This window comes from Physeter macrocephalus, chromosome 21, assembly GCF_002837175.3.
Source record: "Physeter macrocephalus isolate SW-GA chromosome 21, ASM283717v5, whole genome shotgun sequence".
Lineage (NCBI taxonomy): Eukaryota > Metazoa > Chordata > Mammalia > Artiodactyla > Physeteridae > Physeter > Physeter macrocephalus.
Genome location: NC_041234.1, coordinates 31,872,044 through 31,899,509, shown reverse-complemented (window position 1 = coordinate 31,899,509; position 27,466 = coordinate 31,872,044). Strand labels below are relative to the sequence as shown.

General features: G+C 40.9%; 1 protein-coding gene and 1 pseudogene across 2 annotated transcripts in view; both read left to right on the top strand.

Moving 5' to 3' along the window:
* Window positions 1-27,466, top strand: part of ZNF81 (zinc finger protein 81) — an 81,819-nt gene that overhangs the window by 9,263 nt on the left and 45,090 nt on the right. The gene's annotated exons all lie outside the window — the stretch shown is intronic.
* LOC102988393 (caspase-3-like) lies at window positions 25,261-25,935 on the top strand (annotated as a pseudogene).

Below are 27,466 nucleotides of genomic sequence, written 5' to 3'. Positions count from 1 at the left end.
ATAGTCAGCATTCCAAAATCCCCCTACTCCCAAAGATAACTACTCTCCTGACTTTTATGATAATTACTTCCATTGAGAAGAAAATCACAAGACACAGAGTGGAAGAAGAAACAGACAACAGAGGACTTATATCCAGGATGTATAAAGAACAACAAAACAATAAGAAAAAGCAGACTACCCGGTAGTCAGAGGCCTTATTTGAATAGGTGTGTAACAAAAGAAGAAATCCAAATGGCTAATAACACCTGAGATGGTACTCAATCTCTTTAGTCGTCAGGGAAATGCAAAAGTTAAACCACAATGTAATACCACTACACTCCCACCAGAATGGCTAAAATTAAGAAGCCTAACAATGACAAGTGTTAGCAAGGATAGGGGTCATATCAGTAGTTCATATACTCATTTCAGCACATATAGCTGCTGCTATGTTAGCTCATATCAGCAATTCATATGCTGCTGGTGGGAGTGTCAATTGGCACAATCTCTTTGGAAAACATTTTAGCCTTCTTTATCAAAGCACACATAGACCATATGAGGAAACACTTCTCCTAGGAAAATACCCAAGATAAATCCTTGGCTAATGTACCGGGACACACATTTAAATGCTCCCTGTGGCATTACTTGTAACAGCAAGAAACTGGAAATAACTTAAATGTGTATCAATAGTAGAATGGATACAGAAATTGAACATAATATTGAGTGAAAGAAGCCAGACACAAAATAATTTGTATTGTTTTAATTTATGTAAATTAAAGCAGAACAAAACCATTTTGTACAGGGATGTATGGTTAGGTGGTGATACTCAAAAGCTAGTGCTTACTATCAGAGGCCAGCATAGTGGTTTCCATGATTGATGGGGAGGCTGGGTGGAAGGAGGGAAAGAGGCATGGGGAAGGCTTCTGGGCAAAGAGGTGGCAATGTTCTGTTTCCAGACCAGAGTGAGAATTACGTAGGTATTTGCCTTGAATAATTAGTTAAGCCAAATATTTATGTTTCATGTATTTTTTGAATGAGTATTATATTTTGTAAAAATCTTTTGAAAAGGAAAAGAATACCTACCCTCCAATTTTGACCACAGTCTCCCATAAACCCTTTCCAAAGACAGCTACAAAAACATACATACATACACACACAGACACACACTCTGCTATAGCCATTTTTAAACTTCCAACACTTTTCTCATTTAACAATAAATATTGGTGATCATTAAATGTCAGTAGATGTAATGAGTTGCCTCATTCTTTTTAAAGGCTGAATCTTATACAATTATATGGATATATCACGATATAACCAGCCCCCCGTTAATAGACATTTAAGATGCTTCCAGTCTTTTGCTATTACAGACAATGCTGCAATGAAAATCCTTATTTCATCCTTATACATATTTCAGTTAACACAAGAGGGAATATGTTTAAAGAGAAATTTCTGCAAATGGAATTCTCAGGACAAACGATATATATGCATTTTTATTTTTGATTGATATAGCAAAATGACCTTTGTGGGTTGTATCAGTTGTATAAGAATGCCTGGGCTTCCCTGGTGGCACAGTGGTTGAGAGTCCGCATGCCGATTCAGGGGATACGGGTTCGTGCCCCGGTCTGGGAAGATCCCACATGCCGCGGAGCGGCTAGGCCCGTGAGCCATGGCCACTGAGCCTGCACTTCCGGAGCCTGTGCTCCACAACGGGAGAGACCACAACAGTGAGAAGCCTGCGTACCGCAAACAAAAAAAAACAATGCCTGTTTTCACCATACCCAAGACAGAAGAGTGTCTTGTCATATTTTTCTTTTTGGCCCATATAATAAGTTAAAACATGGTATCTTACTACAGATCTAATTTGCATTTCTCATGTTATGACTAAGGTCGAATATATGTAATTGTGTTTAAACATCCATTTATATTATTTTTCCTGAGCTGATTTTAAATTTCCTTTGCCCATTTTTCTATTAAGTTTTTGCTATTTACGTATTAATGACAGTAGCTCTTTGTCTTTTATATGGGTCCCAAATACTTTCCCTCAACTTCTCAGTTGTCTTTTAAAGGAAAATATTGACTTTTTCTCCATGCATTTCACATAATTGTGCTTATCGATCTGTTATGTCCTCCAAGCTTTGTGTCATAAGTAGAAGGCCTTCCCCATTGCTCAGCTATATTTAAAAAAAATTCCTGCATTTTCTTTTTAGTATTGATACTTTCATGTTTTTAGTTTTGCTTTTAAGTCTGTGTCTATTTGGATTTTTGGTTGTTGTTGTAAAGCCTTAGCTAGGTATCAATCTTCATTTTCTTCAAGATGCCTACACATTTGTCCCAATACCCGTTATTGAATAACCTATATTTTCCCCACTAATATGCAACACTACATTAGGATATAAATATTTATATTCTAATACATAACTCTGGGTATATTTATGCACCTTATTCTCTTCTGTTGATCTAATAGTCGTAGTCTTTATGATTCTAATTCCTCTGTATTTATAGTTTATTCTAATACATAGGAGGGCTAAGTCTCTGATTACTCTTCTTTTTCAGAAATTTACTGTTTTATTGACTGTTTTATTTTCCGTACACAATTTATAATCAGCTTACCAAATTTAAAAATAATCCTCTTGTTGTCAGTGAGTTTGCATTAAACTTGTATTTTAAGATAGGACCATTCGTCTCTTTATGATAATTCAGACTTACTACTAAAGTACAGAGTATGTCTGTATTTTTTTCAAGTAATCTTTGCATTTTCCATTAGTGTGATAAAGTTTTCTTCAAGTATATTTTTGACATCAGTGCTTGTTTCTGTTATCTAAATGAAAAAATACAATTCAAATGTATATGAATGTATATCATTACAAAATGGAACTAAAATGACAATTATACACACAAGAGATAGTTGGAGAGTGAGTGAAAGGAAAAACAAAGAATCCTATGGTTCTCTTATTCTTGTTTAGGAGAACAATATAGATATTGATGGACCTTGTTAGAGAAACAAGCATATACTTATGGTTCCCTTTTCTCCACATCCTCTCCAGTATTTATTGTTTGTGATCTTTTTAATGATGGCCATTCTGACTGATGTGAGGTGATACCTCATTGTAGTTTTAATTTGCATTCCTCTAATAATTAGCAATGTTGAGCATCTTTTCATGTGCCTATTGGCCATCTGTATGTCTTCTTTGGAGAAATGTCTGTTTAGGTCTTCTGCCCATTTATTTGATTGTTTTTTTTTTGTTTGTTTTTGTTATTGAGTTGTATGAGCTGTTTGTATTTTAGAAATTAAGCCCTTGTCGGTCACATCATTTGTAAATATTTAAGGGAGACAGATTTCTAATCTCAATCATTCATGACAGAATGGGGAGTTGGAGGGTCTGTGTCTGGCCTTGTCTGCAGATACAGGCAAAAGGAGAAAGGTCTGCATTTGTTCTTGTCACAGGTAAACAAGGGAGTCATTTGCAAGTCGTATGGGGGTCATGGGAAAGAGTGGACAGCCAGACTTATCCAAGTCATGTGGGAAGAATGGTTGTTTGTGGTAGGTCATTTCTCAAAAAGGAACACAAATAGGTAGGAGGGATTTCTTAACTGTCACTGTTTTCAGGGCTCAGGTGAAGTTCGACATTGTCAGGTGTTCTCAGTTCTGTTTGAAAACTTGTGTCTAGTCCTAGATGTCCATGCCCCTGGCCACATGGCATTCTTCTGCCCCACAGAATGGCTGAGTGATGACCAAGGGAAGTGGTTCAGGGAGATATTTGGAGGTGTTGGCAGGTGTTTTGCATGTGAGATGCAGGAGCTGGGACCCTACCTGCTGTTTCTGACAGACTTCTCAGCAAGATTAAGGGGAATGGTGATAGCATCCTGGTCCTAGGTATTAGAAGACCTGACAGTTAAATTTAAGGCTCTTGCAACAGTTTGGGAGAGACGTGCCAGGGCATTTTCCTTTGTGAGGAAGGCTCCAGGGGGTGGTTTTGAAAGGCCAAGATCATTAATGCCTGTCCCTTTCCTGTACCTCCTGAGGTCTGCGGTGTTTCCTCTTCAGGTTCTGTGTTGTTCCTCATCCTCTACTGACACAAAATCATTATGGCCCATTCTAGTAGCTATAAATTCACCTCCCCCTGCCCAATTATCTTCTGCTAGTTCCCAGACCTTTCATCTGAATGGGTCAGGTACAAGAAAGACAAAGACATTTTTATAAACTCACAGAGATCTGTTATGTTGTGCACTTTGGCCCATATGGGTCACTGTAGGGAGACATAGTAAGCAATGTACTGAACCAAGTAGTAATTAGCCTTGTGATCTAGGACAGTGTCCATCCAACCAGAAAATCCAGGTAGCTGAACCAGAATTAAATTTCAGTCTCTCAGGCTCCCTCCCTGCTGGCTGGGCTGCCACGCAGAGGGTTACCAACCAGGCTGGTCTGGGGTCACTAGGTGAAAGAAAGATTATACCCAGGAATGTTCAATGGAGGATCCCAGATTGTCGAAATATGTCCATATAACCCCTGATCACTAATTACCCAGGGAGCAGCTGAAAGGAACTGATTACTTTCTGGGGAGAGCCATATTCATTGACCCAACTGCTTTACTAGGGGGTATGGACCAGAAGGAGGCAAGGGTGATAGAATCTGAAATCCTTTTGAGTCCATTTCTGAGGAGGCCATTCCAACACTCGACAATACCAGATGCTGGTGGATGGTTGGGAGTGTGGAAGTCCATCAGATACCTTGACTATCAGCCTATCATTACATGGCTTTTGCAGTAAAAGGTGTACCATTTTCAGGCTGCAGATAAATAGTCCAGGATGCTGAAAACCTGACACAGATTAATTCTAAGGGCCACAGCAGTGTGGCTGGAGTCAGCTGAGCAGACTGAAACAGCAACACTTCAACCTGAAAAAATGTCAACAATGGTGCAAGAGTGGTGACATCCCTGAGAGCAGGCTCTTGAGGTGTGATGCAGTATGCCAGGAGCAGGCGGGCCCACAATTCATGCAGTGTGTCCTTCCTCATCCCAATGGGTCATCTTTTAGAAGGAGTCACGTTTTGGCAGGCAATGGTAGCTTCTGCGTCAGAAAGATATAGTCTTGCAATTTGCGCCCAGTCTGTGATGATGGTTGTGATGCCATATCCATGTGATGATGGATGCAGAAAAGCAATAGCAGTAATATAGGCCCTGAAGGCTCCATCAGCAGTGTGATTCCAGTCAGTGTCATCAGAGACTGGACCCTTACCATGGGCACCTACATGGGTGACCCAGACTGTTCAGTTAGTAGCCTTGTTTTTTTCCATGGCCCACGATACCAAAGAAGGCTGCCCAGTCTCCCAGCCTGTAGTCTTCCAAGTGGGAGACTGAACAGCTGGACATTGGCAATAGCTTAAGAGTCAATAGATATCAACGGGAATATTGGCCAGAGTTACAAGCATAGGCTTGAGTTCTGCCTGCTGAGGGGAGCGCTCACATCCATTCTCAGTTCTACTAAGGTTGAACAGCCACAGAGCCCGGTAGAAACCATTAGATTCCAGCTTAGACCAGTCATGAGTGGATCAGGTCTAGGCATTTGAGGGATCTTCTATGAATCGAGTGCCCCATGAAGCCCAGCAGCCTTGCCCCATGGTTGGCAGAGTGGGAAACAGATTTTCCCCCAAAGGGAGAATCTGTCCCATTTTCATGTGAAGCCAGGCCAGCTGTGCTCTTGAATATACTCTTTCCTTTTGACAAATGAGGCTGTTGGGCCTTTCCCACCTTGTTAGTCATCGAGTCTGAATTGACCTACCCCCAAAGGGGAGTATCAAGCTGGAGGGTTTGCAAGGCCTCCATGAGTTAGGTGTTCAGTTTCGACAAGGGCGCAGTAGTAAGCTAATAGCTGCTTTTCATAAGGGGTATAGCTAGTAGCTGTGTAAGGAAGAAGACAAAACTGGTACCCTAGGGGGCTTTTCCAAACGGAGGCTGCCCCCCGTTGCTAGCGGCCCCAGTAGGCAACATCATCAGTTATACAGACTGGTAGCTCAACAGGGTCATTTAGACTTTGGGGACCCTGAAGGCAGAGAGCAGAGAATGTGCCACAGCGTGCCGGACAGCATCCTACACTGACCGTTGGTTTGGGCCCCACTCAAAAGACATTGTTTGTGGTGTAGCCAATATAAAGGATCAAATAGAATGTCCAGGTGAGGCACATATTGTCTCCCATTCCCAAAGAGCCCAGTGTGATGTTGGGCTTCCTTTTTGGCATAGGGTTCAAAGAGGTAGAAGTTTTTCTTTCATTTCAAGAGGGATAGAGCATCATCCATCCACCCAGAGGTCCCAGACACTTTAGTCGAATTTTGTCAGGGTTTACCAGCGACCTCTGATGTCAAAGGCGTAATAATACTATGGGCGGAGCCATTGAAATTAAGGCTTCCGACTGGCTAACCAAGAAGACTTCATCTATATAGTGAAAAGTTTGGACAGCAGAGGGTAGAGGCAGTCTCGCTAAAGCCTGACCCACTCACTGGTGCGAAACGCCAAGGTACTCTCATTACTTCTGGGAGAGCACTGCCAACGCATATGGAAGGCCTTGCCATGTGAATGCAGATTGGTCGTGGTCCTTGGTGTCAAGAACTGTGTAGGGGCTGAGATTTTACCCTACTTGTAAGCTAAGAAGTTGGCTTGCCACAGTTTCAAGTATGTTGACAGAGGCCATGAGACTCCTGAGTCAGTGATGGGAGACTTTATTTGTCACAGAAAAATCAGTAGCCAGAGTCAGCGTGGTTGCATGTTAGGGAAAAAAAAAATTAAATCTCTTAGCAACCCAGGAAATCTCTACAAATATAAAATAGAAAGAAAATTGTTTTGTTATTGAATAAGCATCAAAGCAGACTACAGTGCGCATCACAAGCAATTAGCTAAAGAGATTGCGAAGACAGAAAGAAGTCTCACCCTTTTCTGGGACAGAGCAGATAGAGTCCATTTCCTGCTTGTTTTCAAGATAAATGATAACTTATCAAGTCCTCATGCAAGAGGACTTGACAGGACGATTTGGTCTACATTCTTTCATAGTTCATCCTAAGTTCACCTGGTAATGGGAGTGGCCATCTGTGCTAGTTAATTGCCTTTATCTAAAGGCAAAATCAAACTTCTCCTGTCTCTATGACAAGCAAGTAGTTCCAGCTTAGAGCCAGGTGCCTAGGCTAAGCTCCCAGGGTGACAGGGAGATAGGGTACTATCTTCCTTGTTGTCTACATGTCAATGAGGTGTCTCCCAGACCCTTAAGAAAAACATTCCTGGGTTATAATGCTGACAAAAGGCTTATTTAACCTTTTAAAAGATTTGCATACATATCAAAGGGGCAGAGGGGCAGAGGGAGGATTTACAAATACCAGTTTTCTCAAGGAAATACTCTACGAAAAGGGAAGGTGGGGGGGAAGGTCTCCTCTTTTGGCAACAGGGAAAATTCCATTTTTTTAAAATCCTTACAACTTTCCTTTTATAATAACACCACACTTTTCTAATTATCTCACTGCAGTTTCTACCTTTCTGTGGGCAGTTTGCTGCCACCTAAATATCTAGTAAGTCCATACAATAGCTAAGCAAAGCAATTAGGAAAATTACCATAGGGTGAATTTTAAAAGTCAGTGCAATATATGCGTTAGGGAAAAAAAAACCTTTAAATATGTCTTACCAGTAGTTAAAGCACACTCTTTATTAGCAATGTGCAAGCTCTCTGCTCCTCATACATTACTTTTACAAACTGTTGTATTATCTTTATGACTTGCTCTTTCAAATGATTAATTATTTAAGTATTATTTTGTAGTTCCTTATGAAGTCTTACCCAGTCCAAGGCCAAGGAGTAGCTAGCTCTCTGGGGACCTGATAATTAATTTTTGTTTGTTTGTTTTTTGATGTGGACCATTTTTAAAGTCTTTATTGAATTTGTTACAATATTGCTTCTGTTTTATGTTTTGGTTTTTTGGCTGGGAGGCATGTGGGGTCTTAGCTCCCTGACCAGGTATCAAACCTGCACCCCCTGCATTGGAAGGTGAAGTCTTAACCATTGGACCACAAGGGAAGTCCCTAATTAAGATTTTTTGCGGCTGCTTCCCACTAGCTATCGGTTTTACATTTGGTAGTGTATATATGTCCATGCCACTCTCTCACTTCATCCCAGCTTACCCTTCCCACTCCCCGTGTCCTCAAGTCCATTCTCAATTCCATTCTCTACATCTGTGTCTTTACTCCTGACCTGCCCCTAGGTTCATCAGAACCATTAGTTCTTTTTTTTTTTTGGATTCCATATATATGTGTTGGCATACAGTATTTGTTTTTCTCTTTCTGACTTACTGCACTCTGTATGACAGGCTATAGGTCCATCCACCTGAGCACAAATAACTCAGTTTTATTTCTTTTTATGGCTGAGTAATATTCCGTTGAATATATGTGCCACACCTTCTTTATCCATTCATCTGTCGATGGACACTTCGGTTGTTTCCATATCCTGGTGATTGTAAATAGTGCTCCAATGAACATTGCGGTGTATGACTCTTTTTGAATTATGTTTTCCTCTGGGTATATGCCCAGTACTGGGATTTCTGTGTCATATGGTAGTTCTATTTTTAGTTTTTTAAGGAACCTCCAAATTGTTCTCCATAGTGGCTGTGTCAATTTATATTCCTACCAAGAGTGCAAGAGGGTTCCTTTTCTCCACACCCTCTCCAGCATTTATTATTTGCAGATTTTTTGATGATGGCCATTCTGACTAGTGTGAGATGATATCTCATTGTAGTTTTGATTTGCATTCTCTAATGATTAGTGATGCTGAGCCTCCTTTCATGTGTTTGTTGGCAACCTGTATATCTTCTTTGGAGAAATGTCTATTTACGTCTTCTGCCCAATTTTGGATTTGATTCTTTGTTTATTTGATATTGAGCTGCATGAGCTGCTTGTATATTTTGGAGATTAGTCTTTGTCAGTTGCTTCATTTGCAAATATTTTCTCCCATTCTGAGGGTTGTCTTTTCGTCTTGTTTATGGTTTCCTTTGCTGTGTAAAAGCTTTTAAGTTTCATTAGGTCCCGTTTGTTTATTTTTGTTTTTATTTCCATTTCTCTAGGAGGTGGGTCAAAAAGGCTCTTGCTGTGATATATGTCATAGAGTGTTCTGCCTATGTTTTCCTCTAAGAGTTTTATAGTGTCTGGCCTTACATTTAGGTCTTTAATCCATTTTGAGTTTATTCCTGTGTATGGTGTTATGGAGTGTTCTAATTTCAGCTCGGTGCTTTGTGACCACCTAGAGGGGTGAGATAGGGAGGGTGGGAGGGAGGGAGACACAAGAGGAAAGAGATATGGGGATATATGTATATGTATAGCTGATTCACTTTGTTATACAGCAGAAACTAACACACCATTGTAAAGTAATTACACTCCAATAAAGACGTTAAAAAATAAAAAGAAAGAAAGAAAAGATTTTTTTTCTTATAAGCCCAATGAATTTCTCCCGAGTTCCTGTTGTTCAGTAATTAACATCATACGTACATAATGTAGCCCTGCAGTAATGGTTCCATCTCCCCAAATAGTATTTCCCAGATGCAAAACACAGAGACAGCCATGGTCATTTCTAGTATATTATTATGAGGCACTCTTTGAAGGGTACAAATTGAGCTTCCAGTGCTTAATATAGTTGGTTTTAATTATTTTAAGTCTTGCGGAACAACCCAGCCTATGGGCCGTTGCTTGCATTGGTCCAAATCAATAACAGGCATGCAAATCTCCCTGAATAATAGACATCTACTTTTGTTTATCCATACTGGGACTGGAGAGAACTTGCATCCTAAAATTAATACAGTGACATAAGACCTATCTTCTGCAGTGGCTATCTATAAATGCCAGGTTTCTGTTTGTGTATTAATTAGATGCTGTTTTAAACCATTCTTCTATCCCTTCTGGTATAGTCATAGTCCAATACCTGCTTGTTCCCTTGAATATGCAGTAATTCTGAACTAGTGATGCTATCCTAGAGTTATTTGATAGCTAACTGCTCCTGGATTGTACAGATGAGTGACTCTGAGACCTACGTGGTGTTTTTTTTTTTGCCCCATCATTAGATTATTCCAAACAGTCCAATTCCAGAATTTTATCAGTTTCCATTTGACTTGAGTTTCCATGGCTTTTAAACATCTTGCATTATGTGATTCCATGCAGTTTGCCATTGTATTATGTGTTTTTGTAGTTATCCCAACGCACCAAGTTTATTATTCAAAATCTCATTACCGAAAGAGTTAGCTATACCTGTGCCTGTTCCTGTTTCTTCCAGGATTGTATTCCGATAAGCCTTCTTTTGCCCTTGTGTGGTCCCAAACAGGCCCCTTAAACAGATTGCATAGTGGGAGGGCTCAGGAATACAAGTCTAGTTGTGAAGACTGATTTTAGCCTCAGATATATTAAGAGAAACTATCCACCTATAATCCTAGGGGCTATTAAAATAGACTCAGGGCATTGCCATGTCCCAAACATAGTAGGGAGATCTCGTTTATATATATCTTACGGGGTCTGTTGATAGGATTCCCACCAGTTTGTATGATGTTATTTACCGTCACTATCTTTACAGCTATCAGTAGTCTTATTGAACCAAACCCTTACCATAGTAAAGGCGAGAGAACAGTTCTCTAGTGGGATTACTCCTACAGTTCTCTTGATTGTAGTATAGTTAAGAGAGTTCTTTCTTCTATAAGGATCCTTCCAGTCAAACTAGTTAAAACATTTTTCTGTCAAATTTAGGGCTGGAGTATCTTGATGCATATTAGTTACTTTACTTTGGTATTATAAAAAATTACTAATGAAGATGGTTCTACCTTTACTCTGCCAATAATTGACTTGTTTGACTTAAAAGTCCAGATCATGTCTATTCTGAGAATACAATATGGAGTTGATTAGAAATATGTAATTGTGGAGAACATTACTTGGAGCATAGAAAAAAAAGCAGTGTAATATGTGTTTTCTAGTAAAATCTGATTCTTAGGTAATTGAAATAACTCTGCTGTGACTACGACAGCAAGGCAGTCTATGAGAATGGTATTGTTTGCTTGTAGGGGAGGAAAAAATAATTTTCTTTCTACCCTTCTAAGTTCTTGGCTGAGACCCCTTTAATAAAATATAAATTAATAAGAGAAAACAAGTTTATTAACTTATATACCTCATGTATATATGGGAGATACCCAGGGAACAATGAGTCACTCAAAACGGTGGCTTAGAGTTCCGGCTTATATAGCATCTTCAACAAAGAACAATAAATTTATGGGGAAACGACAGGACAAAGAAAAGCAGTTTTAGGTTTCCAAGGGCAGCATACTGTGGGAACATAAATATATGGGAGAAGGCTAATGGTAGATAAAGGCTAGTTAATAAAGTTTGTTATGTAGGTGCCATCTCCAGGCTGATAGGGTCTAAAGTTGCCTCCCGTGATTAACTTTTGTCCTTCCTGGGAGAGAGGAGAGGAGAGACACCTTTGAAAATTTATATCTTTTAAAAAAAATTTTATTGGCGTATAGTTGGTTTACAATGTTGTGTTAGTTTCTGCTGTACAGCAAAGTGAATCAGTTATACATATACATATATCCACTCTTTTTAAGATACTTTTCTCATATAGGTCATTACAGAGTATTGAGTAGAGTTCCCTGTGCTATACAGTAGGTCCTTATTGGTTATCTATTTTATATATAGTAGCGTGTATATGTCAATCCCAATCTCCCACGAAAATTTATATCTTACTTTTAGGCAAATGGGAGGGCAGGGAGCTTTTCTGGTACCTGCTTCTTCTCAACTGCATTCAGCTCAAAATAATCCTTTTGCCAAAGTGACGTATTCTGCTACCCTTCAACCTCATTTCAGTTGAGCTCAATACCAGTATCAGTCACTCTAGAAAACTTAAGGTTCAAGTCCTTTGTGGGAGTGACAGTCCAGTCCTCCTGAGGTACTGGCTTCATAGGGAAAGCATGAATCCAACTGTATTTTTTTATTTTACATGGAAAGGTCCCTCCCAGTGTGGTGACAGCCTGTCTTTTCCTGGGACTCTTTTATGTAGATGAAACCTCCTTTTTGATAGAGGTGGCAGACTTTTTCCAGGGGGTCTTTCCAGGTTCTTATGACTTTATGTCTCAGGGTTTCTGGGGAAGAGAGAAACCCTTTTAAGAATTGAATATGATTATGGGAAGATTCAGTTAAATTAGGCACAGGACATGGTCTCAGACCAAAATTCATAGGCCTGCTAAACATAAGTTCAAAAAGAGTGATTTCATGCTTGTTGACAAGGATTGCTCTAATTTTTAACAAGCTAGTGGTAAAGCTGTAGGCCTTTTTAACCCTAATTGGTTGCTGAATCTTGGCCAATGAGTTTCTTTAGAGTTTGATTCATTTGCTGTACATGTCCACAGGAATAAGAATGATAGGCTATATGATAGCTTGTAGAAATCTAAACATTTTTGTAATTCCTGAACAACAGTGGAAATAAATTGACTTTTTCTGTCTGATTCAACGTGCTCTGGTATCCCCAAAGTGGAAATTACGTTTATTAAGGGAACCTATACCATTGCCTGAGCACTGACTTTTTGAAGAGAGGAAAACTTCAGGCCATTCTGACATCATACACACCATCAGTAGACAAAACCTCCTACGTTCTGCAAGCATTGCTTCTATGAAATCCAACTGCCAGAAGTTCCTGTTGGATGGGAAGTTGGTTGGGGAAAACTTCTGGTGCTTACCTTGGGAGTGGCCTGTAAAGAATTCTGCTGACAGATAGCACATCTCTAATATGTTTTGAATAAGTTCATCTCTTTGGTAGGTGTAGTGAGAGTCTTTAAAATGCCTTTATCAATGGTGAAAAACTGAAACCATTTCCACTAAGATCAGGAACAAGACAAGGTTGCCCACTCTCACCACTGTTATTCAACATAGTTTTGGAAGTTTTAGCCACAGCAATCAGATCCGAGAAGAAAAAGAAATAAAAGGAATCCAAATCGGAAAAGAAGAAGTAAAGCTGTCACTGTTTGCAGATGACATGATACTGTACATAGAGAATACTAAAGATGCTACCAGAAAACTGCTAGAGCTAATCAATGAATCTGGTAAAGTAGCACTTCCAGGGGCTGGAATGGGGGAAGGGCTCTCCCGCCTCCATGGCCTCCTTGCCTCCCCAGGGAGAGGGGAAAGGAGTCAGCCAGCTGTCGGTGCTAGAAGCTTCAGGATCACGTGCTCGGCCAATGGACTTTCTCTAGGAGCCCGTGCACCCATCCTCAACCAGGAGAAGATGCTCAACCTCCCACATGTCCCATCTACCTGGGTTTCAGAGGATCTTGCCTTCTGACCCGGAGGCAGAGGGATTGAAGCCATCGCCTTCCTCCCCTAGAAACACAAGAAGAAGCTGAGAGTTACGTGGCCGGATCAACCCAGGCTCCCAGTGCAGTGTTAGGACTGAGGGCCCCAAGGGGGGAAAGTGGGAGACTCGCCCCTTCCAGCTCATTCGCACCTGCTCCCTCGGCCCTGCTGTGGGTCGGGCTCTCTGCCGGGGTGGCCTACCCCTTTCGTAGCTTTTGTGATTTGATGTTCTGTTTATTTACTAAGTGGGCAGGTTACAGGTGTGGCGCAGGAGTCCTGAGGTTTTGCTGCTGTATACTTTTTTTTTCCTTAAGATTTTAGTTTGTCAGGCTCGCTATATTCATTTCACACAGAGAGGGTTTTGTCGTGCCCGAGACGGCCATGGCCGGCAGGAGTGAGCTTTATTGTGTGAAGAGTTCAGGGAGGGCTGTGTCTTTATTCCTGTCTTACCCCTAGGTACTTCATGACCTTTTTTTTTTCTTAGATTCCATATATTTGTGTTAGCATACGGTATTTGTTTTTCTCTTTCTGACTTACTTCACTCTGTATGACAGACTAGGTCTATCCACCTCACTACAAATAACTCAATTTCGTTTCTTTTTATGGCAGAGTAATATTCCACTGTATATATGTGCCACATCTTCTTTATCCATTCATCTGTTGATGGACACTTAGGTTGCTTCCATGTCCTGGCTATTGTAAATAGAGTTGCAATGAACATTGTGGTACATGACTCTTTTTGAATTATGGTTTTCTCAGGGTATATGCCCAGGAGTGGGATTTCTGGGTCGTATGGTAGTTCTATTTGTAGTTTTTTAAGGAACCTCCATACTGTTCTCTATAGTGGCTGTATCAATTTACATTCCCACGAACAGTGCAAGAGTGGGGGAAGGGTAAGCTGTGACAAAGTGAGAGGGTGGCATGGACATATATACACTACCAAACGTAAAATAGATAGCTAGTGGGAAGCAGCCACATAGCACAGGGAGATCAGATCAGCTTGGTGCTTTGTGACCACCTAGAGGGGTGGGATAGGGAGGGTGGGAGGGAGGGAGACGCAAGAGGGAAGAGATATGGGAACATATGTATATGTATAACTGATTCACTTTGTTGTAAAGCAGAAACTAACACACCATTGTAAAGCAATTATACTCCAATAAAGATGTTAAAAAAAGAAAATAACAAAAATAGTGATATACCTTTTATATAAATTGAAAATACATGACAAACACAGAATACATGTTTTGTAAAAACACTTGTAAGCCAAAAGATATTTACATAACAAGGCCAGTTCCGATGGGAGGACAGGAATGAGAATGGGATATGGGAATGAAATTTTAAAAAGAGAGGCCATGAACCTAGGAGTATACTTAACTCAACCCTTGGCAGCTGAAGTTAAAAAAGTTTTTTTAACTTTATCTTGGCATAGAAACTGTGTATTAATTATGTTCTTTCACTCTGCTTCTAGAAGGATTTGTTATGACTAGATTGGAGGTTCACACAGGTACTTTAGGCAGAAAGTCGAACACAATGAAAAGCTTGAGAATTCTCTCTTCCAGCTCATAACTAACGTTTTATGTTTGATCAGTCTAGCTGAGGTCACTTTTTAATTAATGTCACAAAGAAAATGTTATGGTTTCATATTAGAAAAGATGTGCTTCTTGTTTAAAACAAACATGGAAAATTAAAAAGAAAAAAATGTATAATCCCATGATCTTAAAATAATCTGCTAATATTTAATTTTGTTCCCATCATATAAATACATGTAAATATTATATCTTGCTTTTTACCTCTTAGCATATAATGAAATTTATCCTTGGGTTCCAAGATACTACTTTTGACTGTTGTTTCTCTCCATATATGTGTGATTGTGAAGAGTGATACGAAATTAGCCTGTTTTATAAAAATGTAAGAAACACTGGTAAACATTTAATTAAATATTACTAAAGCTCTAAAAAAAATAGTTCTCATGCTGGATTTATTTATCTTGAAATGGCAGGCAACCACAGCTGCAGACCTCAACTTATAGCACATAGCAAGCAATTCAACTTTTTCTTGTAATGTCATGGCTTTCCTCTGCTTCTTGGGAGCACTTCCAGCATCACTAGTGGCACTTTGTATGGGTCCCATGGTGTTATTCAAGGTTTACGGTAGTGCACTAAACACGATGAAAAATACATGAGAACCACGAGAGATGACTTGTTACTGTGATATGCAATTTACTGGAGAGATAAACTGCTCATGCAGAGATGATTAGCGTCACACAGCGTTTTGAGCGGATACTCGCAACACTTGAGCTCATTGCAATCGCAAAAGGAGGTGGCTACGAAATTATTACAGTACGGTATGGACTACAGTCAATTTTATGCAGTTATGATTTATTACTGCATTTTTACATTTGTTTACATTTCTCTTGACTGTGAACGGCGCCATGTATGGTCTGTAAGTGTGTGCATAAGTTTTGATAAATTTTAACTTTGTATAATAGATTTGTGTATATTTTATGGTAGTAAATGACAAAATAGACTAGTATCTACAAATATTTTATGCATTCATGACATACCTAACTTTTAAAATTTTTTTCGATATTTCTAGGCTACATGGTTCATCTGTGAGTTTTTCAAATTGTCGCAAATCCCCAAGGATTTTTCCAGTAGATTTTTTGAAAAAAATCCACGTGTAAGTGGACCCGCGGAGCTCAGACCCATGATTTTCAAGGGTCAGGTGTACATTGAATTGGCCCAAAGGGCCCCCTCAATCCCCGAGGTCACTTAAGTTTCCTTTCTGCACTAATCCATACCTAAACCCCATCAGCTGAATCTGGGTGCTCCCTTACTCCCTCTAGATCAGATAGGATGGTCTCGGGTGCCTGTATCCAACAGAGCTTTAAAAGGCTGAGACTCTCCCTTCCCTGAAGTTCTCAAGCATACTCAGGGGGGTGTATGGCCTCTGGTCCCTCTTGGGAACAGGGAGCACTCTGTCCCACCCCAATCATTGCTTCAAAGCAGCTGATTTCAGGGTAGAAGGGAAGGGAGGGATGAGGCATGGAGTGAGAAGGTGGTTCCATGCCAGCAGGCAAGTCTTTACGTTTATGTTTAATTTTGAACAATGCAATAGCTGCTTGGGACTCAACCAAATGATCTCATGTTTTCAGTATGCCCAGAGCTCTGCATCGGGCAGCAAGGTCCTTGTGACTGATGCCAGCTCTTTCAACTTTTAGGATGCCTCAATTCTGCAGCCACAGCCATATTGCTTTCCGTTCGTGCCCATTGGCTAGCTCAGGCATTACTAGTGCAGTAGCAACTTTTTCTTTTTAAGATGTCCACTTTAATCCGGGGCACCGGCTGGATCTGAAAATTAAACTGACAGGGACAGATTAACAGGAGAAAAGCATACACATTTATTTGTAAGTTTTACATGACGTGGGAGCCTTCATAAGGAATTAAGACCCAAAGAAACAGTTAGACCTGAGGAGTTTTATGCTGGGTTTGATGAAGAGTGGACAGTTGTGGAGGAATATGATAGGGCAGAGAGTATGAGGTAAATGTAGTAAACTGTGGGAAAGTTAGCATGACTTGTTTCTTAGGATCCCTTTGTTTTTGGAGATAAGGATGCTCCTTTCCTCTGGGTGTAGGCAGGGCACCTCTCACATGAGGGTGATCTGTTTCAGGGGAGATGGGCAGGGGAAGGTCAGCATGACCTCCCTACTTCTGCTGTGTTCTCCAACCCCTTCAGCTTAAAATATCCAATATGATAAGGTGCCGTATGTGGGGGTAGCACATCCTGAACCCCGTCTATAATAGCATATCTTAAGTTTTCACTTACTTTTAAAATAAAGGCTAGGGAAGTCTTTCAGGGCAGTGAGGCTGACCTCAAAATTTTATCTAGAATTCTTTGGGTCAGTTCCTCATTTGGCAGTAGGTCATTTTCATCTTCATCAGCATTAAAGATCCAATATGGGGCAGTAAGAGCCTGGATGCTTGTCACTGCCTCATCTGTGGTTTCCCACAGGAGTTTGTCTCAGGGAAATCTCGCCAAGAAGGCTGAATTATAGCAGGCAGGACCTACTGCAAAAAACCTCTGAGACCTCTGGCTGTTGTTTCTCAATAGATCTGAGGTTGGCATGATAGACTGTGGGAGGGGCTGAGCCATAAGACATTCCAGCTGTTTCCATTCTTCCATAACAAGCTTCACATGCCCTCCTGGTCCTTTTTCAACCAACCAGCCAAAGCTGTAACCATGTGCCTGGCTTCTGCCCATACTGGTTACAAGTTTCCCTCCTTTTGCCCTGAGTATAGATGCTCATCTCTGTAACTGTTGTCTGAGAAGTGCTGGGAGCTACCTCTGCCCTCCACTGACTCTTAGTACAGGCTTCCCTTGTTTTATTGCACTTTGCTTTGCAGATATTGTGGTTTTTTTAAAAAACATGAAGCTTTGTGGCAACCCTATGTTGAGCAAGTCTATTGGCACCATTTTTTCAACAGCATTTGCTTATTACTTCATGTCTCTGTGTCACATTTTGGTAATTCTTGCAATATTTCAAACTTTTTCCTTATTATTATATTTGTTACGGTGATCTTTGACCAGTGATCTTTGATGTTACTATTGTTAATTATTTTGGGATGCCACAAACTGTTCCCATATAAGACGGCAAACTTAGTTGATAAATGTATGTGTTCAAACTGCTCCACTGACTAGCCGTTCCCTGTCCCTCTCCATCTCCTCAGGCCCCCCTATTCCCTGAGACATAACAATATTGAAATTAGGCCAATTAATAACCTTACAATTGCCTCTAAGTGTTCAAGTGAAAGGAAGAGTCTCTCACTTTAAATCAAAAGCTAGAAATGATTAAGCTTAGTGAGGAAGGCATGTCAAAAGTTGAGATAGCCTGAAAGCTAGGCCTCTTGCACTAAACAGCCAAGTTGTGAGTACAAAGAAAAAGTTCTTGAAGGAAATTAAAAGTGGTACTCCAGTGAACACCCAAATGATAAGAAAGTGAAACCACTTTATTGCTGATATGGAGAGGGGTTTAGTGGTCTGGATAGAAGATCAAACCAGCCACAAGATTCCCTTAAGCCAAAGCCTAATCCAGATCAGGGCCCTAACTCTCTTCTATTCTATGAAGGCTGAGAGAGGTTTGGAAGCTAGAGAAGAAAAGTTTGAAGGTAGCAGAGGTTGGTTTATGAGGGTTAAGGAAACCTTTTCCATAACATGAAAGCACAAGGTGAAGTAGCAAGTGCTGATGTAGAAACTGCAGCAAGTTATCCAGAAGATCTAGCTAAAATAACTAATAAAGGTGGCTACACCAAACAACAGATTTTCAGTGTAGATGAAACAGCTTTGTATCAGAAGAAGATGCCATCTAGGACTTTCATAGCTAGAGAGAAGTTAATGCCTGGCGTCAAAGTTTCTAACTTTGAAGGCCGACTTTAGGAGCTAATGCAGCTGATGACTTTAAGCAAAAGCAAATGCTCATTGACCATTCTGAAAATCCTAGGGCCCTTAAGAATTATGCTAAATCTACTCTGCCTGTCCTCTGTAAGTGAAACAACAAAGCCTGGATGACAGCGCATCTGTTTACAACATGGTTTACTGATTATTTTAAGTCCACTGTTGAGACCTATTGCTCAGAAAAATAAAAAGATTGCTTTCAAAATATTACTACTCATTGGCAATGTACCTGGTCACCCAAAAGCTCTGATGGAGATTGTACAGCAAGATTAATGTTGTTTTCATGCCTGCTAACACAATATCCATCTACAGCCCATGGGTCAAGGAGTAATTTCAACATCAAGTGTTATTATTTAAGAAACACATCTCATAATGCTATAGCTGCCATAGGTAGTGATTCCTCTGATAGATCTGGGCAAAGTCAATTGAAAACCTTCTGGAAAGGATTCACCATTCTAGATGCCATTAAGAATATTCATTATTCATGGGAAGAGATAAAAATATCAACAATAACACAAGTTTGGAAGAAGTTGATTCCAACCTCATGGATGACTTTGAGGGATTCAAGACTTCAGTGAAGGAAGTAACTGCAGATGTGGTGGAAATAGCAAGCGGACTTGAATTCGAAGTAGAGCCTGAAGATGTGACCAAATTCCTGCAATCTCATCATAAAACTTGATTAGATGAGGAGTAGCTTCTTATGTATGAGCAAAAAAAGTGGTTTCTTGAAATAGAATCTACTCCTGGTGAAGATGCTGTGAATACTGTTGAAATGACAACAAAGGGACTAGGCCATCGACCCTCAACCTGAGCCTTGTCTCTTGTTTAGTTCTGGGGAGCGCCTGGCTGATGTGAGTGCTGTAGAGGAGAATGACTTTGAGGGCAGAGCTTTAATCTCAACAATTAAAATTGAGATTGAGACAGAAGCAGTCAGAATTATACTCTCAAGAAAGAATATCTCCTGATACAGAAGTACCTGAAGGCTGGTTGGGGTGGTGAGGCCCAAGGCAGTCTTATCAAGGATGGAGAGTAACTAAACTGTTCCACTGAACTATCCAAGTCAGGAGAGTAGAGTGAATAAAGGAGAAAAAATTGCCTGCCTCAGGTGCAAAAGTTCTCTGGGAATCTCTTATTTTAAAAATCTCTGCTGCTTCCACAACCTGAAGACACAGTGAGAAGGAAGCAGACCTTCACCAGAACCTTCATACTGGCCCTTTGTTCTTGGACTGCTCAGTCTCTATAACTAGAAATGGAATGAAACATGTGCCAAATCCACTGGGTGTCAATTGATTAAGAAGTTAGTTTAGAATCGAGGCACCAGTCCCTCCCACCAGAAAGCTTACACAAGCCTCTTAGACCAGCCTCACCTACCAGCGGGCAGACACCAGAAGCAAGAGGAACTACAATCGTGTAGCTTGCAGAATGGAGACCACAAACACAGAAAGTTAGACAAAATGAGACAGCAGAGGAATATGTGCCAGACGAAGGAACAAGATAAAACCCCAGAAAAACAACTAAGTGAAGTGGAGATAGTCAATCTACCTGAAAAATTATTCAGAGTAATGATAGTAAAGATGATCCAAGATCTCGGAAAAAGAATGGAGGCACAGACCAAGAAGATACAAGAAATGTTTAACAAAGAGCTAGAAGATGTAAAGAACAAAGAAATAGAGTTGAACAACACAATAAATGAAATTTAAAATTCTCTAGAAGGAATCAGTAGCAGAATAAATGAGGCAGAAGAACGGATAAGTGACCTGGAAGACAGAGTGGTGGAAATCACTGCCTTAGAACAGAATAAAGAAAAAAGAATGAAAAGAAATGAGGATGGTTTAAGAGACCTCTGGGACAACATTAAACACACCAACATTTGCATTATAGGGGACCCAGAAAGAGAAGAAAGAGAGAAAGGGCCTGAGAAAATATTTGAAGAGATAATAGCTGAAAACTTCCCTAACATTTTCTTGGAAACAGTCACCCAAGTCCAGGAAGTGCAGAGAGTCCCATACAGGATAAACCCAACATGCCGAGACACTTATTAATCAAACTGACAAAAATTTAAGACAAAGAGAAAATATTAAAAGCAACAAGGGAAAAGCAACAAATAACATACAAGGGAATCCGCATAATGTTATCAGCTGATTTTTCAGCAGAAACTCTGCAGGCCAGAAGGGAGTGGCACGATATATTTAAAGTGATGGAAGGGGAAAACCTACAACCAAGAATACTCTACCCAGCAAGGCTCTCATTCAGATTTGATGGAGAAATCAAAAGCTTTACAGACAAGCAAAAGCTAAGAGAATTCAGCACCACCAAACCAGCTTTACAACAAATGCTAAAGGAACTTCTCTAGGGAAAAGAAAAGGCCACAACTAGGAACAAGAAAATTATGAATGGGAAAGCCCACCAGTAAAGAAATGACAACAAAGGATTTAGAATATGACATAAACTTAGTTGCTAAAGCAGTGGCAGGGTTTGAGAGGATTGACTCGCATTTTGAAGGAAGTTCTACTGTGGTTAAAATGCTATCAAACAGCATTGCATGCTACAGAGAAATCATTCATGAAAGGAAGAGTCAGTCAATGAGGCAAACTTCACTGTTATGTTCTACTAGGAAATTGCCACAGCCAGCCCAGCCTTCAGCAACCACCACACTGATCAGTCAGCAGCCACCAACATCAAGGCAAGACCCTCCACCAGCAAAAAGATTATGACTTGTGGAAGGCTCAGATGATGGTTAGCGTTTTTTTAGCAATAAAGTATTTTAAAATTAAGATATGTACACTGCTTTTTTAGATATAATGCTGTTGCACACTTAATAGACTACAATATAGTATAAACATAAGTTTTATATGCACTGGGAAACCAAAAAATTTGTGTGTCTCACTTTATTGCAATATTTGATTTATTGTGGTGGTCTGGAATACCCACAATATCTCTGAGGTATGCCTATCCTAGCTGTTACAATGGGGTGGACTTGAGATTGGCCACAGGATTGGTGAGGAAGCCCCCAACCTGGATGAGAGTTAGGACCAACCAGAACACTGTTCAGACAGCTGTCTTTAAACCTACTTTGTGGTACTTGGTGTGCAATAACTTCTCCAGTTCCTCCTCATTGACTGCCAGTAAAGTGGAGGACCATATATTGAACAGTTGACCATACAGTTTGGTTGAACATTTTCACTACTGATTCCATAGACTTCCCTCAGATCTCCTTAATTTGCCTGTCTTAGTTTTCTATCATTGCTGTAACAAATTGCCACAAACTCAGTGGCTTAAAACAACAGAAATTTATTATCTTATAGTTCTGTAGTTCACAAGTCCAAAATGGCTCTCACTGGGCTATAGTTAAGATGTTGGCAGGGGTGGGTTCCTTTTTGAAGGCTCAAGAATCTATTTCTTTGCTCTTTCCAGCTTCTAGAGGCCACACATATTCCTGGATGTGGTCCTCTTCATCTTTTAAGCCAGCATTAGTGGGTCAGTTCTTCTCACACTATATCACTCTAGCCTTCTCTTCTACCTCACTCCTACACTTTAAGGACTCTTTACATTGGCCTTAACCGGATAGTCCAAGATAATTTCCTTGTCTCAGGGTCAGTTGATTCGCAACCTTAATTTCATTTGCAACCTTAATTCCCCATTGCCATGTAGTATAACATATCCACAAGTTCCAGGGATTAGGATGTGGACATCTTCGGGGCAGGGAGGTCTGTGAGTCCCTTATATTTCCTTTTCCAGAAAGCCACATCTCTGTGCACAGCCTATCCTTTGTCTTTAATTTTTGTCAGTTTGATTACTGTGTGTCTCGGCATGTTCCTCCTTGGGTTTATCGTGCTGGGACTCTCCTCACTTCCTGGGCTTGGGAGACTGTTTCCTTTCCCATGTTGGGGAAGATTTCAGCAATTATCTCTTCAACTATTTTCTCAGGTCCTTTCTCTCTCTCTTCTCCTTCTGGGATCCCTATAATACGAATGTTAGTGCATTTAATGTTGTCCCAGAGGTCTCTTAGACTGTCTTCAGTTTCATTCTTTTTTCATTATTCTGTTCTGAGGCAGTGATTTCCACCATTCTGTCTTCCAGGTCACTTATCCGTTCTTCTGCCTCACTTACTCTGCTATTGATTCCTTCTAGTGTATTTTTCATTTCATTTACTGTATTGTTCATCTCTGTTTGTTTGTTCTTTAGTTCTTCTAGGTCTTTGTTAAACATTTCTCGCATCTTCTTGATCCTTACCTCCATTCTTTTTCCGAGACATTGGATCATCTTCACTTTCATTATTCTGAATTCTTTTTCCAGAGGTTGCCTATCTCCACTTCCTTTGCCATTTCATTTTGCCTAATTTTCTGTGATTGTGGATTCCATTCCACAGGCTGCAGGATTGTAATTCTTCTTGCTTCTGCTGTCTGCCCTCTGGTGGATGAGGCTATCTAAGAGACTTGTGCAAGCTTCCTGCTAGGAGGGACTGGTGGTGGGTGGAAGCAGGTCTTATCCCTCTGGTGGGTAGGGCTGTGCTCAGTAAAACTTTAATCTACTTGTCTGCTGATGGGTGGGGCTGTGTTCCCAACCTGTTTGTTGTTTGGCCTGAGGCAACCCAGCACTGGAGCCTACAGGCTGTTTGGTGGGGCTAATGGTGGCCTCCAGGAGGGCTCACGCCAATGGGTACTTCCCAGAACTGCTGCTGCCAGTGTCCTTGTCCCCGCAGTGAGCCCCAGCCACCCCTCACCTCCACAGAATACCCTTCAATACAGGTAGGTCTGGCCCAGTCTCTTGTGGGGTCACTGCCTTTTTCTCCTGAGTCCTGGTGCGCACAAGACTTTGTGTGTGCCATCCAAGAGTGAACTCTCTGTTTCCCCCAGCCCTGTGGAAGTCCTATGATCAAACTCCACTAGACTTCAAATCTAGATTCTCTGGCTCCTCCTCCTGTTGCCAGACCCCTAGGCTGGGGAGCCTGACGTGGGGCTCAGAACTTTCACTCCTGGGGGATAACTTCTGTGGTATAATTGTTTTCCAGTTTGTGGGTCGCCCATCTGGCAGGTATGAGATTTGTGTTTATCACTGTTGTGCCCCTCCTACCGTCTTGCTGTGGCCTCCTCTTTGTCTTTGGGAGTAGGGTATCCTGTTTTGGTAGGTTCCAGCATTTTTTTGTCGATGGTTGTTCAGCAATTAGTTGTGATTTTGGTGTTTTCATAAGAAGGGGGTGAGCTCATGTCCTTCTACTCCACCATCATTTGGAAGTGACCTGCTGCCTCAGCAGGGTGGTGTGGGACACCCGTCAGCCTGCAGCTCCTACAGCTCCTGTGGCTCCTACAGGATCCTTGTTGGGCCAAATGCTTGGTTAGCCCTTGTACTGCCCATCCTAATCATCAAAACTTCCAAGAACTGTGAGAGGTCTGAGATTTTATCCTACTTGCAAGCTAACAAGTTAGCTGGGCACAGTTTCATGGATGCTGGTAGAAGACATGAACTCCTGGGTCAGAGACAAAAGGACTTGAATACTCACAGCATTAGTGATAGCCAGAGTGTGAACATTTGCACCAGTTCTCTAAGCCTCAGTTCCCACAGGATGATGCAGAGGGCCAGGTGATACCTGCACATGCAGTGGATTCCATTATAGGAGAGGAACCCCAAGTTTATGGATCTCGAACCTTTCATGAAGGGCAGTAAGCCTGCCTGATCCTTGCCTTGAGGAAGAAATATCTTGAGTACAATTTCTAGTATAACCTGCCCTTTGCTCTGGAGAGGGGCACTCTATCTTCTAAGCCTGTTCACTATATAAATATCTTTGAAAAGATAATTTGGAAAAAAAGGCAGTTAAGAGTCTGCTTGAAAGATACACAGAAATGTGAGATTTGTGGAGAATTTTCTCCCAATAGTCTCTCAAGTCCCTTTTAATCTGGAACAGATCTAACCAGTTCTCCTCCCTCTTGTTTTTCCCCTTACTATTTATTTATTCAAGAAATTGGACCATTTGCCCTGAGCTGTGTTCCACATTTTAGAATTTGATAATTGTATTCTTGTGGAGTATTTAATAGTTCCCATATCCCCATTTTAATGTGAACAGATAAATCTAGAGGCTTGATCAATGCAGATTCAATTTTTAGGCAAAAATACTTCATAGGTGGTATTGAGTGCTTGATAGTTCATCCCCCCAGAAGGCACATAATGTCTGGTTGTCTCTCTCGGTATGTTCAGGTGTTGTCAACCCAATCCATAGGTTTTAAAGTCCCTTTATTCTTTCACCCAATGGTTTTGGCAGCTGTTGGTGATTCTTGCTTTTCTTAGCATTTATTAGCTGGAATTCTTCTGAAAGAATAAATTTCCATAATCAACTATTGGTGTGTCCTGAAATGCAGTACTTAGAGGAAGGATAATCATTTTAGTGTAAAACTCAAGTAATATCTCTTTCCTGATATATAAAACACTTCAGAGAGCAGGAACCAAGCCGAGCAGAGCCAGCCAGTGGCTGTGGCATGGGGGCTGAACATTAATAAAAGTAACCGTGGAGAACACTGAAAATTCAGTGGATTCAAAATCCATTAAAACTTCAGAGACAAAGATCTTACATGGAAGCAAATCAATGAACTCTGGAGTATCCTTGGATGATAGTTACAAAATGGATTATCCTGAAATGGGTTTATGTATGATAATTAATAACAAGAACTTTCATAAAAGTACTGGGATGTCATGTCGGTCTGGTACAGATGTAGATGCAGCAAACCTCTGGGAAACCTTCCAGAACTTGAAATACGAAGTCAGGAATAAAAATGATCTTACACGTGAAGAAATTTTGGAATTAATGTACAGTGTTTCTAAAGAAGATCATAGCAAAACGAGCAGTTATAGTTGTGTGCTTCTAAGCCATGGCGAGGAAGGAAAAAGTTTTGGAACAAATGGACCTGTTGATCTGAAAAAATTAACAGGTTTCTTCAGAGGGGACTGTTGTAGAAGTCTAACTGGAAAACCCAAACTTTTCATTATTCAGGCCTGCTGAGGCACAGAACTGGACTGTGGTATTGAGACAGACAGTGCTGTTGAGGATGACATGGGCTGTCAGAAAATACCGGTTGAGGCAGACTTCTTGTATGCATATTCTACAGCACTTGGTTACTATTCCTGGCGAAATTCAAAGGATCCTGGTTCATCCAGTCACTTTGTGCAATGCTGAAACAGTACGCTCACAAGCTTGAGCTTATGCATACTCTTACTTGGGTTAACCAAAAGCTAGCGATAGAATTTGAGTCCTTTTCCACTGATTCTGCTTTTCACGCAAAGAAACAGATTCCTTGTATTGTGTCTATGCTCACAAAAGAACTGTATTTTTAATCACTAAAGAAATGGATGATTTTTTAAAAAATTTGTATGCCAAGTGAGGAAACGGTGTAACTGATACTATATTTTCCTCTCTCATTTAAATCTAATCTAATCCCCCAGGTGATACTTGGAAACATATCACTTTCATAGCAATAAAACTACTATGAAGCTACCTCAGACACAATCAGGTAGTTGAAATTGAATTTAAGAATAAATAAAAATGGATAGTGGTACAGTCATTATGAGAGGATTGTAAATTAACAGCTCTCATAATTAGCAAGTTTCAGTGCTTATGCTATGCTACAGATTTTCAAGGAATTATGGAAAAAGTTAAACATTGCAGTAATGTATTTCATTGATATGGATATGTTGTTGTATCAGAGAATGTGTTATGGTTTTTGTCAAAGTATAGAAATGATGATGTGGAATAATGTATCCTAGAAATTGGTGGTCCATGTGCGTGGTCAAAGGCTTGAAGACCTTGATCTTAGAATTAGTATTTGGAGATAAGACAATGGTATTTTTACATCACTTCTCTGAGCACATGGTTTTGTGATGCATGTCTTTGTTGTTAAAAGAAAAAATCAGGCTTCGCAACAAGAGAGGCCACGATAGTGAGAGGCCCGCACACCGCGATGAAGAGTGGCCCCCACTTGCCACAACTAGAGAAATCCCTCACACAGAAACGAAGACCCAACACAGCCATAAATAAATAAATAAATAAATAAATTTTTTTAAAAAAGGGAGATCGAGGCAAGATGGCAGAAGAGTAAGACACGGAGATCACCTTCCTCCTCACAGATACATCAGAAATACAGCTACACGTGGAACTTCTCCTATAGAACACCCACCGAACGCTGGCAGAAGACCTCAGACCTCACAAAAGGCAAGAAACCCCCCACGTACCTGGGTAGGCAAAAGAAAAAAGAATAAACAGAGACAAAGAATAGGGACGGGACCTGCACCAGTGGGAGAGAGCAGTGAAGGAGGAAACGTTCCCACACACTACAAGCCCCTACGAGGGCGGAGACTGTGGGTGGCGGAGGGGGAAGCTCCGGAGCCTCGGAGGAGAGCGCAGCAGCGGGGTGCGGAGGGCAAAGCGGAGAGATTCCCGCACAGAGGATCGGTGCCGACCAGCACTCACCAGCCCGAGAGGCTTGTCGGCTCACCCGCCGGGGCGGGCGGGGGCTGGGAGCTGAGCCTCGGGCTTCAGTTGGATCCCAGGGAAAGGTCTGGAGTTGGCAGAGTGAAAACAGCCTGAAGGGGCTAGGGCGCCACGGCTAGCCGGGAGGGAGTCCGGGAGAAGTCTGGAGCTGCCAAAGAGGCAAGAGACCTTTTCTTCCCTCTTTGCTTCCTGGTGCGCGAGGAAGGGGTTTAAGCGCGCC